The sequence below is a fragment of the Gavialis gangeticus genome, unplaced genomic scaffold, assembly GCF_001723915.1.
Source record: "Gavialis gangeticus isolate Ggan-Ray unplaced genomic scaffold, GavGan_comp1, whole genome shotgun sequence".
In the NCBI taxonomy this organism is placed as follows: Eukaryota; Metazoa; Chordata; order Crocodylia; family Gavialidae; genus Gavialis; species Gavialis gangeticus.
Window position 1 is genome coordinate 25,108,758 of NW_017729032.1, and position 14,467 is coordinate 25,123,224.

Genomic DNA, 14,467 nt, shown 5'->3' on the forward strand with positions numbered 1-14,467 from the left:
GGATCACCTCCTTGGAGCTGCTTGAGATGCATCTATGGATGCATGACAAGATACAGTTGGCCTTCCTGACCGCTTCCCCACACTGTTGGTCCATGTTTATTTTGGCATCAGTAATGATTCCAAGATCCTTTTCTGCCTCTGCACTGATGAGAAGGGAGTTCCCCAGCCTGTAGTTAATGCTGCTGGTTCTTCCTCCCCAGGTGCAGTACCTTGCACTTGCCAGTGTTGAAACCCATCCTGTTCTCATCTGCCCACCCCTGTAACCTGTCTAGGTCTGATTGCAGCCTATTCTTCCCTTCTAGCATGCCCACTTCTCCCCACACCTTAGTGTCATCTGCAAATTTGAACAGAGTGCTTTTTACCCCCTCGTCCAAGTCACTGATGAAGATGTTGAACAGTGCGGGCCTGAGGGCTGAGCCCTGCGGAACCCCATTGCCCACATCTCTCCAGGTTGAAAATGATCCATCCACCACCACTGTCTGGGTGCGGCCCTCCAGCCAGTTGGTGACCCAATTGACTGTGTAGGTGTCGACACCACAGTCCCCTAGTTTTTAATGAGAATGGGGTGAGAGACAGTGTCGAAGGCCTTCCTAAAGTCCAGAAAGACTACATCCAGTGCTACCTCTGCATCTAAGGATTTTGTGACCTTGTCATAGAAGGCCGCCAGGTTGGTCTGACATGCAAATTTACTTTGCTATAGCATTTCATGCCCACAAACTCATAACCTTTGGGAGAGTTGCTTTCCTACATGATAGTCACATCCTACTGTAAAGTGCTGTATATAATGATGTCTCAGTAAAATTAAATACTGGATAGAGAACCATTTTTCTTGTCATGAGAACTTTGAAGACTTTGCAGAATTATTATCTTGTATATGTATCAGGTGAAAAATCAAAATCTAATAAGATTTAAAAAAGATGAAAAAATAACGTTTAGTTTACTGAACTTGACTGTTTCAATAATTTCAAAATCTTCTGTTTTGGTTTCAACCTTTCCATTTTTCTATTTTTGCCTTAAGTTATATACATTTTGAAACAAAGTATATATAAGTCTTTCATTTAAAAATATCAAAATTTGGAAATGTCAGAAATGTTTTTCTTTTATTAATGGGAAATTTGCCCAAATAGACATTTTCTCCACAAAAGTTTTCCTTTGGAAAATTTCTAATCTCTTCCAATAGTAGTAATGAAATAATTATCCCTTGTAGGTTGACACAGGATTTGTATTTCGCTAGGTTCATGTATCATAGATTCTAAGGCTAAGAGGAATCACTAAAAATCAACTGGTTAAATTTCCTATATAGCACAGGCTGTTGAAACTCGCACATTAATTCCTGAATCAAGTCCATACCTTTGTTTGAGTAAGAGCATTTTTAAGATATTAAAGTGACACAAACTTTACTTGTATTTTTTTTGTAATCAAGTGCTTCAAGATGAAAAAGGCATTTATATTCTGCTACACAAAATTGCGTGTCTCAAATCACTTTCCACATGGAAATACGATATTTGAGCTGTGTCACATGCTAAAATGTGAAGACCAAAAACAATATCTGCTTTGAGTAGATATCCATTCAGGTATGGGAGGGTATTTAGAATTAGCTTCTGACAGTTCAGATCTATGAATAATTCATTGCTTGAACAGCATCTCCAGTAACACATCAATAAACTGAAAAGATTTGTTTTAAGTTTCCCCTAAACATTCTTGGAAATCATTTCTTCCTTTTGGCAACTGAATAAACTGTGATGCATTTCTTTTTAAATTACAAAACTAAGTTGTTATGTAAATCATAAGCCTATTATTATCATTTTTTTTCTTTTTTTAGCTAGATGAAACAGCTTTGGAGAAATGTATTTGAAGCTAATGTACATTAATGTGCATGTTTGAAAATGTAAATATAAATTCTTTCAAGATGGGAGAAATCCTGTATTTAACAGCACATCTCCTAGGACTCTATTTTTTGAGCAACTTGATCAGCACCTTTTTAAAGTCTATTAATTCCAATGAAAAGGAAAATATGTGCTGAATTATCATCTGAACTGCAAAAGATATAAAATCTGAAGTACAAGTAGAAAGTTTTTAAGATTCACAAAGTCCTGTGTTTGGGCCCTCTCCCACTGTTACCACCCCTCCCCCCCCATTGCTTTGGGGTCTGGCTCTGCTTCCCCCCTCCCTTGCCACATTGGGCCCAGGTCTGTTCCTTGCCCCCTGCTGTCACTGCCAGGTTTGGCCTGCTCCTCCCCTCCCCCCGCTCCATCCCCTCTGTTGTGGCACTGCTCTGTTAGCCACCACTCTATGAATGTTTCTTTTTATGGTGTGAAGCAATGGTGGACCCACCCTATGGCTACTCTTGCAGTTTAGATACTGTAGTAGCTCTTGATGTTGCTGACATTCTGCAGGAAATCAAAGGCTTATGGTTCTATATAGCCCTGTCCTTACTCCTGCCTCCTTCTTCCAAGACCAACTTTCTCATTTTCTTCAGGAAGGTATGTTTTTGAAGTGATGCAACAAACAGAGTTGTAGGAAAGAGATCTTCACTGTACATATGGAGGACAATGTTGACATCAGAGGACTCATGGGCTAGGGGCATATATTACACATAAGCTGGTTTAAGTGATCAGAAACTGGTTTAAAATTGTAACAGAACAGATGTTCAGTGCACATAAACCAGTTTGAAAAAGGCTGAAACCAGTTTGAGATAAACCTGGTGGAATGTAGTATCAGACTTAACTAATTTGGGTCAAACTGGTTTATGCAATGTCTGTCCCAGACCCCTTCCTGGTTTAAGTTAAACCAGACTCCCCCAGCATCCCGGTATGCTCTCTGCATGGGGCTTGCTGCTCCACAGCAGAGCTGGCAACTCTGCTCCCTGGCCAGAGTTCTGGTAGAAACTGCAGGCATCTGCCTGGCTTCCCCCTGCTCATCCCCATCCCCTCACCACTCCCTGCTAAACAGGGATTCCCCTCTCCCCTTTACCTTACAAAGGCACCTCTCAGCATTTGCTGATGGGGTGATAAATGCTGTGTAAACCCCTGCTGGGGGGGGAGGGAATGGGGACAGGGACACCTCCCTCCCTAATCAGTGTCCTGCTGGGGCTTGGCCACACCCCACTTCAGTACTGTGGAAGGGAGGGAGGGCTTCTCTAGCGTCCCCTAGCTTCTAGCTGAGCTACTGCATTTTTTCAGTCCAGAGGGGATGTCTATGCAGTTACAAACTGTTTCAGCCTAACCAGGTTAGACTAACCTGCAAAGATTGAATCAGTTCAGGCTCTGGCTTTTTGAATGTCTGTCCCTAGCCATGATTTCCCAAAGAGTTATAAGGTTTCTCTTGCAACTTCCCTGATCTGTAGAAGACCTTTCAAATTTCCCTTTAACCATTGTGTCATGATACTCTGCTAGGAACAGTGAGATTGGTACTCACTGTGCCATGCAACTGCGTCTGCACAACAATAACTTATGATAGTACTGACCTATTGGCAGCTTAGTTTCTTAGAATAGCTAAGGGTTCTTTCCCCATGTGGAGGGGACAGTGTTAATACTTTGGAAATACCAGCCCCATACCTGGGGATGTGATCTTGTGTTCTGTCCTTTGCTAATGTACTTGTGTACTGTCAAATAGTGTGCATGTAATTTCAGTCAAAACTGCTGTTTTACCATATACTATATTAAGAGAATAACACTTTATTACCAGATAGATATTTTCTAAGCCATGGCTGGCATGAAGATTTACAGCTCTCTGACTGATAAAAGAACTTCTGAAGTTCTTTGCCTTTAAGATTAGAGCTATTTGGAAAGTGGAGTTTCTGTTCTCTGAGGAATTCTTGTCATTCCAAAAATTGTTTTAGTTTGGAGTCAGAATGAAAAGCCAATTTTGAAGCCATTGAGTGTTCAAAATTATTCACTTTGGAACTAACAAAACATTTTGTTTCTGGAAAGTTTCTTTGTTTATGTTCATATCAAATCAGTTCCTGGTATTAAAGATACATGCATGTATCCAACATATATTGCACATCAATATTTTAATTTAATCAAATTATTGAAATTAAATATCATTATACAAGCCAAACAGGGAAGTATAAATGATAGATTTTATTATTTTCCCTTTGAGCATTATATATTAATCAACATATACCTGGGAAAAATGCCTTTATTGTGTTGTTTTTTGTGGAAGAAAACTGTTCCAATTAGAATTTTTCATCAATCTCTATATAGGACATTTAACAAGACTGTGTCAACAAGGGAAAATTCTCTCTCATTTGTGAGAGAGTCTTTAATTAGTTCACTTCTCCCTAAAGAATGTATATACTTACTACAGTCCTTAGGGTCTGTTACCTTAGCTGTGTCACGGCTCCACAAGAACACATTACTGATAGTCCTATGCATTACTGCTAAATGACAAGTTAGAACCCCTGAGTAGGTAAGGCCATAAAATTCCTAAGACTGCAGAGCTTTTTTGTCCCCAGCGGTATTTTTAAGGTCTGATTTAACTGTAATCTCCTAATTACCCCTAGTTGACAGTTACACAAGATTGTGTGGCTGAGCATGTGTACCTAAAAACAATAAAAATCTTCTCTACCTACTCAGAAAAAAGCCTGAAACAGGCTCTTCAGTTTGAAACCTGAGAAAACCTTTTATTCTCCAAGGTGTATCTTTACCTTTACAAACCTTTGCTTTTAGTTTGCTTTGTAGTGTGTTTTCTCTATGCCCCCAGGAGGCTACCCGTTTTATTTATTTTCCAGTATTCCACTGATCCAATCTTACATTTCTACAGATTTTGCAGGCAAGAATGCCTAGACAGTTAAAGAGCCATCTGGAATTTGGTTTTCCTTCATGCTCTTGAGAGCTGAGTATGAGTGTCAGTAGGTTTCTTTTTAGTTTTCTTTTTTTTTAATCATATGAAATGAGGCGCCTAGATGGTCTGGAGTTCAGAGAGTCTTTTGTGATGTGCCTGAAGGTAAAAATTATTATTTTTAGAATGCCAGCAGGAGACTTTGCCACTTTTTGCACATTAGACAATACACGTTTTAACAAATAGCTGACAGTATTGGATTAAAAATAAAGAGTTACATGACATGATGCACTATGAACCTGATCCATATTCCATTGCTGTCAGCAGGAGTCTTGTCATTGATTTCAATAGGAGCTGGATCTGGTCCTAGCAGGCTCTTTACAAGCAAGAGAATTGTACTGACATTTAGATAGCAATGCTGATATACTTGTACTTGGTGCCAAGATATTTTGCATGTCAATGAATGAAATACAGCCAGTACCATGCTTGTAAATAATTTCTTTACCATCTATTTATTTATTTGACAGACCATCATTCTGAAACCTTGTTCATATGATTTTATTAGCTTGAGGGCATCCTGGCTTTTTCTTTTCCTTTTCTTCAGAGGGAAGACGGCTCTAACTTTCATTAGTTTCATCTTACTCTTTCTATCATTACTATTACTATCACTATTAATTGTATTAATGTAGGCTTACACACCGTATTTTGGTAGGTACTATACAGTGAATTAGTGACAGACATCTGACTGTCTAAATAGGCAAAATGTACGGTGTGAAACAGAAGTGGGTTGATTTCCTCAAGGACTTATATTAGGCCAGAAGAAGAGATGGAAAGAGAACCTAGGTGTTTTTTGCACCCATTTATTGCCTTATCTTTAGGCCACATGGGCTAAGTACAGATAGTCAAAAAGACCAACGCTGAATTGATTCAGTCTTTGCAGGTTAGTCTAAGCTGCAAAGATAGAACCAATAAGCAAATGAACAAACATTCACTTTTGATTCAAGAAATGCAGCCAAATGCCTGCAGTGGCTCAAGCCACAAGCCAAAGGGCACTACAGCACAGCTGTCTGGCACATAGGCAGCATGGGCCGTGTGTTCACTTCCTCTTCCTGCTGCCCTCAAGGTCTCTGGGATTTGTAGTCCAGAGCTACAGTGCAGGACTCTGCAAGGTTGCTCATCACTTCCTCTTCCTGCTTCCAGGTGCCTCTGGGATTTGTAGCCCACAGTCTCAGCCAGCACTAAGTAAGCAGCATAGGGCAGCTCCGTACTTGGAGAAACAAGGTTAACACCCCTCCCTGGGGCCAGACCCCAGCAGCGGTTTGCCTGGGGCAGTAAGCCAGCCAGTGCGGTCAGTGAGCCAGCTCTCACTGTTCCAGCTAGGCAGCAGAGGGGTGGGGCCAGCCCTGGTTTCTGGAGCAGATAGCCCAGCACTGTCCACAGTTGTAAAATGCTGGGATGCTGGGGGACTCTGATTTAACTTGAACCAGGAAGGGGTTTGAGACAGAAGTTGCATAAACCAGTTGGACCTGAATCAGTTAAGTCTGATACTACATTCAGCCAGGTTTATCTTAAACCAGTTTCAGCCATTTTGAAACTGGTTCATGTGCACTGAGCTTTTGTTCTGTTACAGGTTTAAATCAGTTTCTGATCACTTAAACCAGTTGATGTATGACTTCTGTCCCTAGCCATTATCTCCACATTGATGAATGATGTTCTTGCTGTGGAACTGATAATTATTCCTCCTCTGACTGTAACTGGACCATAAAGTTTAGGCTTCTAGCATTTCTTTTGGATGCTGGCAACATCTACTGTACCTCAACATCTACTCTTATCTCTGTTGGTCACCATTCTACTGAATGTATTAACAGGTAAACATGCTTGCATTAATAATTCAGTGGAAATAAAAAAAAATTTTGAAGACATGGAATGCTTCAAAATATTTATTTTTACTACAGAATTTTTTCACAATCCAAAATGGCCACAGGAGAACCTTGTAATTTTAGAGTCCAGAACCATTGAATTAAAAAAAATTGAAGGAAATGCATGTCTTGCTCTCCCTCTTCACTTCTTCCTCCTTTGCAGGAGGGGGTTATCTGATCTGCAGTCGCTGAGGGTGGTAGCTGTTAGGATGGATAGTAAATGTTGTGGGGAACATCAGTAAAATCATGGAGTTGGAAGGAACCATAAGCGTCACTCAGTTCAACCGCCTGGACAGATGCATAACACATTATCTCATGCCACCAACTGATGGTTCAAACTCAGAAGACTTTAGATGGAAAATACTTGTGTTTCTATATATGCATTTGGCATGTATAAAATTAATTTAGTAGGCCCACATTTTTTTCCTATTACCATTGTATATACTGTATTTCTTGTTTCAATAAAAAGGAAAGGTTGACTTTAAACTCCTTCATTGTTTCTTATTAAATAGATCCCTTTCAAATTAATTAAGAAACAACAAGCGCATTAATTTAATTGGAAAGACCACTGTGAGAGATGCTTTGTAACAAAATCCCTGAACAGACCAGAAGATCTTCACTTAAATGCTGTTTTCCCCTGTTAAACCACAGACCAAAATGAACTGGATAGAGTTCCTCCATTTGAGGTTTGTGTTCTTTACAGCACTTTATAAATGGTTTCTGATATCACATGGCACATCCTTCACTGAAATGAAAAACTACTTCTTGAAAGGTAGGACTTTAAGTTTTAAGACACAATCCTACAAGATCCTGGATGCGACTGCATGAGATGCTGACTACGCAGTAGCTCAGTACTACTGGGCAGTAGCTCCTTACTACTGCAGAGTAGTGTCACGTGGCATGAAGCGTGATGTGACAACACTGCACAGTGGTAATGAGCTACTGTGCAGTCAGCATCACCAAAAAGCCATTTCAGGATGCTCCTATGCAATAACTCTGGTTACTGTACAGTCATTTAGTACTTGTGTATGCAAGTCCTAAATGACAGTACATTAACAACTGTGCAATCAGCATCTCGTGTAGATGTGGCCACTGAGTATTTCCTACAAGGAAGCATTCAGTACCATGGAAAAATTAGATTTATGTATCCCAATTAATTAAAGCACATCAGTATGCGTGCCCAATTTTAAACCCCACAAGTAATATTAGTGTCTTCATTTGGCTTCATTTAGCTCATTGATGGAGCAAACATTCAATACATGTGGCTTGATGATGGATATGGATACTGGTACATTCAGAGATGTTTCAAAAGGGGAATGTTTAAAGAGGGCAGCTGCAGTTGCTTTCTAATTATTACATTTAGACAAAGTGGGAGTGATATAAATGTAGCAAAACCTTGCTAACTTTTAACACTGCTTCATCTAGGGTTAGAGTGGGACTGGTTTTGCTACATTTGGATTGTTCCCAGCTTGTCCACTCATAGCAATCAGAATGCAACAGCTGCTGCTTTTGAAATTAGTTCCCTTTTGAAATGTACATGTGTCCATACTCTTGCTATCCCTATCCAAACACAAATCCCATTGTAAATAATTAGAAATTTAAAACAGTTACAGGCCTCTGGGTTTAGTAACTTAATTGTGGGTTATGCGCATGCAAAAAGGCTTTCTTTTACACAGTTACTGGATGGACACGTGCAAAGACAGGTTCTGAAAACATAGGCATCAACTTATGTGGCAAAAATAATACTAATAATATTTTATCCCTCAGAAAAACTGCATTTGCTTACATGTGTAATTATTGCTCTCTGGCCCTTTTTTAGAAGAGCATGACTGTAGGGCCTGTTATTTGAATGCGTCTCAGGCTCAGAAAATAATAGCACTTGCATTTTGCCACATTGCATTTACTAGGGAGGAATCTGAACATTAGTTTGGGATTCAGAATTACAAAGAAAGTGAGCGTGGAGATCTATTAATATAGGCTGGTCAATGATGCTTCCAGCTTGTCAACATCAAAGCATAAATTGCCATTAGAAGAGGTTGAACAGTTTGATTCCACTTGAGTTCTAAAGTGATTGCTTTTTGTCCTCATCATTCTGTATAACATATCAAGAACAACTGAGGAGGTTTGTTATAATTTAAAGACATAATATTAAAAACAATGGGTTTCAACAGAATGTCCTCCACCACTTACGACAGACAATCATGCTGATGGTTACTGTATTTTTTTTCTCCTTTGATCAGGGATTTTAACTAGAAAGGAAAGGAAAAGAGCTGTTCTTAACCAGAGACGAGCTCTTGCCTGACTCAAGAAAGGATTTTGAATGCCTGGCCTTTAGTAAAAATGTTTCAAGTTGAAAAATTGTCAGATTATTTTACATTTATCTTATTTTTCTCTCATCTTTCAGTGCGCACAGCTCCCTTCACTGTGTAAAATTATGTCATGGATTATGTCAGCTTTAACCTTTGTCACACTGCTTCAGTTGTGGTCTTCCATGAATGGAATTAAAAACAGAGTGAAGCGCTCTCCTCAGTAAAGCAGGTGCTAGAATTCTTGTGATCCATTCCCCAGCTCTTAGTCTAGCCAAGGTTAATGCTAATATACTACACTACATCCTCATTTTACTGAACATCTATATTATTTAAAGACATTCCTGGCAGAAAGTGTTGGCATAGCTACATTTCAGATTGAAGGGATTCACTTTCTAAACGTTACATTTTTCCATTTTACTTACTAGCTGAAGATATAAGCTTCCTCATTATCTGACACCAAATGTAGCAACTCAACTGATTTAAATGGAGCACTATCTACTTATACTTGCAGAATATCCAGGCCAGTGGTTCTCAGCCAGGTTTCTGGGCACTCTGGGATGCCACAAAATCATTTGAAGGGTGCTGCAAGATGTAAGGAGATAAGTAGGTGTGAATATAGATACATGCAGGCTCAGTTTTCTCTCTGCCTGACCACTGTGTTGCCCCAACTACCTGGCTCCTCTGCAAGGAGGTAGGTGTTATAATGCACAAATTAGGTTTTAATATTGGGTGCTATTCAGTTCAGAAAAGTTACACAAGGGTGCCTCAGGTCTAAAAAAGATTGAGAAGCACTGATCTAGGTGCTGGGATCCTAAACTTCTGCCTGTCCTACAGAACATGATTTACTTAGCAGGATTCTTTATAAAATTAATACAGATTTCCTGAAACAAAGATAGTGTCTGTGTACATGACAGGGAAGATTGATAAACTTATATAGACAGGGTGTTTGCATTTTTTAAAGATAAGTTTGTAACAAGGAAGTGGAAATAAGTAAATTGTTATTTATTGGCACAATAGATCTGTTCATTTTAACATGTAATTCACTACTTGTTATAAATGCCTATAGAAGTATATTTTAGAGAGGAAATTATATATATTTTAAATAGCTTGTTTATTGTAACAAATGTTAGGACTACATACTGTTGTGGGTTTTAAATAACAATGTACTAAAAGTGCTTTTACATAATTGTAATGACTGCATCCTAGCCATTTATGTTTCTCATATATACTGACAGTACACCAAAATCTGATCAAATGAAACCTTTCTGAAACTGTATTTTATTTACTGAAATGGTTTTCTTGCTATGAAAGAGCAAATGCAGTTTTTTTTAAAGTACACCACGATTTCCTTAAGGTAATGCAGGCTTTAACAGTAAATAGACATTGTGAAAGGAACCCAAGCTGCAGAATGGTTTAATCTCCATTTACAGATTACTGAAAGCTTTGAAATATTTGATCCTAAATTAGTTACATGTCCATTTTCCCAAAGATTAAATGTAGTTCTGGCTGTGATTACATTAAAGAGCAGGAATGAGGATTAAGTAGCAGAGTAAGTCATTGCACTTTCTTTCAGCCCTAGAAAACCTGCCTTCAAGTGCTACCTTATCCCACATATGAAAATGATTACAAGGCTCATCCTTAACAGATGTAATATCAACACAACTCTGTTGACTTCAGTCCTTAGAGGCAGACAATGAAATTATACCAGCTGGACTTTGTAGTTTTCACCTGTTCAAAATGGTTGCAAAATGCAATCATTCTAATTTTATTACTCCTTTGCATAGCATAAATGGCTACAAAATGCTGGGGAATGGAGAACTGGACTCATCCTTTGTTTACTACCTCTGTATCTTTGTGTGATGAACATAATTTGATTGTGCCATAGCAGACAGTCCTTTAATCTAGCAGAAAATGTTACAATGAGGTCCAGTAGCTGGAACTTGGAGAGAGACAAATTATACTTAAAAATAAGGTACACATTTTGATATACAAAATACCTGGCTTCTCCAGTACAGATTCTGTTTTGTGTAAAACACTGCAACTTAAGTATTGTGCCCAACACAGGAGGTCTAACACTAATTCCGAAAGTTTATGGAGTTAGGCAGGCAGAAAACAAGTGTAAGTGAAGGGAGAATCAGAACTAGTTTCTAAGAAATGCCAGTGGCTACAAGGTAATGCCAAACAAATTCAAAACATAAGCAAGGCACATTGTTTTAGGAGTCTGAGTAATTAACCACTGGAACTTTAGTTATATATCATGGAAAACGTTGCCTGAAAACTAAATAACATTTTAAATAAAGGTATATTTTCACTGCAACTAATGTTGTAGGCTTGAAGTAAACAGTTTTGGGTGAAATTATTTGGTGTGTGTAATCATGAGTTAGACTGGACAGTCATATTGTATTATTCTGACCTTAACATTTTTAAATTCATAAGATAACTTTACTCACATACACAGTTTACTGCGTATAATTGAACTATTCAAGGAAATAAAGTTACTGTAATATATGACTGTTTGTAGGCCTAGGGCAAAGAAATCTTCATGGTACCCCTATATGTTAAAAGGTGTTCCTTAAGTGTGATAATAGTCATATACGTAAGAAATTGTTTGGACAACTTGGAAAACTACATTAAAATTATCTTTTGGCAAAGAAATTAATAAAATCAGCTTAATGTGAAAGCATGAAAAAATCAGCAGAAATAATATATCACTATAATCTCTTTTGGTCAAACCATAAAAACTTTACCAGACTAATGCACATAAGTATATCTAAACAAAAATATATTTAATATTTTTAAACTAGTTTTCTTTTTCAGAAAAGACTTCTAACTCCTTTTAATACCTGTTTGTTTTCATGTAATGTATATGTGTACTGTTGAAAAGTAATTACTTTGAGTTAGGGCATGCTATTGGTTTTTAAGCTTGAAATTGTAGAGATGGGGAAAATGACATCCAAGAAAAAATTCAAGGTGGAACGTGATTGATAAATGGAGAAATGATCAGAAATATATAGCAGTGTTTTATGCCTATGTTTTTTAAACACCTGGAAGTGGTAGGTGAAGTTATTTGGAAGAAAGTAACAGAACATAAGACGGAGTAATATGGGGGGAAGTTATTAAAGATATGACTAAGTGAGCAAAGAAAAAAAACTCTTCACAACAATTTGATGCTATCACATATATAGGCTGAAATAAAAGGAGGTTGTGGGTTGGGCAACAGAGAAGATAATGATATTCTTAAGGAAGAACAGTGGATTGAAGACTTTGACAGAAAGATCCAACCTTAATGTTGTGTTGCTGTGTACTTTGTCTAGCCATTTACATGTGCACAAAGTGGACAGATGCTGCTAAATTCAAATGATTCTAGTACACAAGTTACAGGAAAAACTGGCCATTATAGGTGCAAAGTAATAGCAAGACATCCACACTAGTGTAATCTAGGTGGGCAAGCAGGGCTTGGAGCTAGGTGGTATACCTCACCCTCCAGAAGCCACCTCCCACCCCTTCCCTACATCCTGCACCTTCCCTGTAGTGGCTCTGGGAGTGGGGAGGGTGAAGCAACACCAATAATATATGGCCAGAGGTTTGTTGATAACAGGGAGTATGTCATCTTTTTTTAGCCACTAAAATTTGGCGTTTAAATGGCCATTCAGCACACATATTGGTGGCAAAAAATAAAGGTGACATCCCCTCCCCACTCTCTTAGCAGCAAACCTCTGGCCACTATTTTTACAACTTATACTGCTACTGCGCAGGGTCTAGTCTGAATAAATGCTCCTGAAGAAATGTTAGAGAGACAGGATGAGTTTGGGTCCAGGAAACAGGTAAGGAGTTGCGGACTTGGACTTGTGAGTTATTGTGACAAAGATAGTAATTCCACTACATTAGCAGATGACATGTAATTGGACATATGGGAGAAACAAGAGGTAGCCTGTGGGGAGGGTTCTTTTACCCCCAGACGGTCACTGTGAGATGAGCAATGTTCAACCAATGATGATCCTAAAGAAGTGGTCAGGGAGGCACAATAAAAATAGCTGAGATCCAGAAAGCCTAGAATGGACCGAGATGTCTAATTAGCAGTATCAAATGCAGAATACAAGCCAAGGAGAAATTAGAAACCACAAGATTTAGCTAGGAAGAGGCTGACAGTTACTGGATTCCAAGAAAATCAGTGGTGGCCTATACTCATTTTTACATTTTACATGCTTTTTACCCCAGTGTTAGGAAAAGGATGGATTGAGTCAGGATCAAGACATTTCCCCTAGATAGCCTATCACAGATACACTAAGAGAAATTGAAAGCCTTATTCAGTATTACAGCTTTATGCTTATGGCTGTTTTTTACACACTGCTTTAGGACCTAATCTGCTACATTGGATTCAGTGGCACAGATTGGTTGGTTTCCATAAGTGAAAAATTATGCCCTTAATAGTTTTTGCTTTAAATGGTAGTTTCCTACCAGCAATTGATGACTAATATATGTGCGTATATTTGCTTCTGAAATATAAAGGTATGAAGGGGTATGAAAGGCTGTTTTTTTTGGGTGACCGCAGACTTAAACAGTACACATGCACTAAAATATCAATGTGTGATCAAATATTGCTGTGAGAATGAAATGGGCAATCTGAATGTAGAAATGTAAGCAAATATTTATTAAACATCTCTCTTATTTTCTTGCTCTTTCTTTAAATCCCAAATATGGCAAATGCAACAGCTTTTGTTAACTGTTCTTTCACAGACTATTACAAACAATGTTGGCCTGTTTGAACTTACATTTGTGTAATCAGTGGTTCTCAACCTTTCTAGACTGCAGGTTCCCCTCATTAAAATCAAGGCACTCCTGCGGAAATGCCACCTTTTAGTTTTCACTCAGTTTTTAACTACAGAAAAATAATAGAGAAATTCTTCTGTTGCAAAGAGCTCAAGAAGACTACAACAGGACAGAATGTTTTCAGCACTGTGAATTCCTATTTGAAATCTCTGGCCACATCTAGATATGCAGGGGCATGCAGTTTATATCACTGCAGACCTCTTTGTAGCACCACAAACTGCATGTGACAAATGTTATAGTTTCATAGTTTCTAGGGTCGGAAGGGACCTGAGCAGATCATCTAGTCCAACCCCCTGCCATGGCAGGAAAGAGTACTGGGGTCAAACGACCCCAGCAAGGTGTTCATCTAACCTCCTCTTAAAAACCTCCAAGGTAGGAGCCAGCACCACTTCTCTTGGAAGTTGGTTCCAGACCCTAGCCGCCCTGACCGTGAAGTAATGCCTCCTGATATCTAAGCTAAACCTACCCTCTGCCAGCTTGTGACCGTTATTCCTGATCACTCCTGGCGGTGCTTGGGGGAACAGTGACTCCCCCAATGCCTGCTGGTCCCCCCTGACTAGTTTATAACAGGCCACAAGATCCTCCCTCAGCCTTCTCTTTTGGAGGCTGAACAGGTTCAGGTCC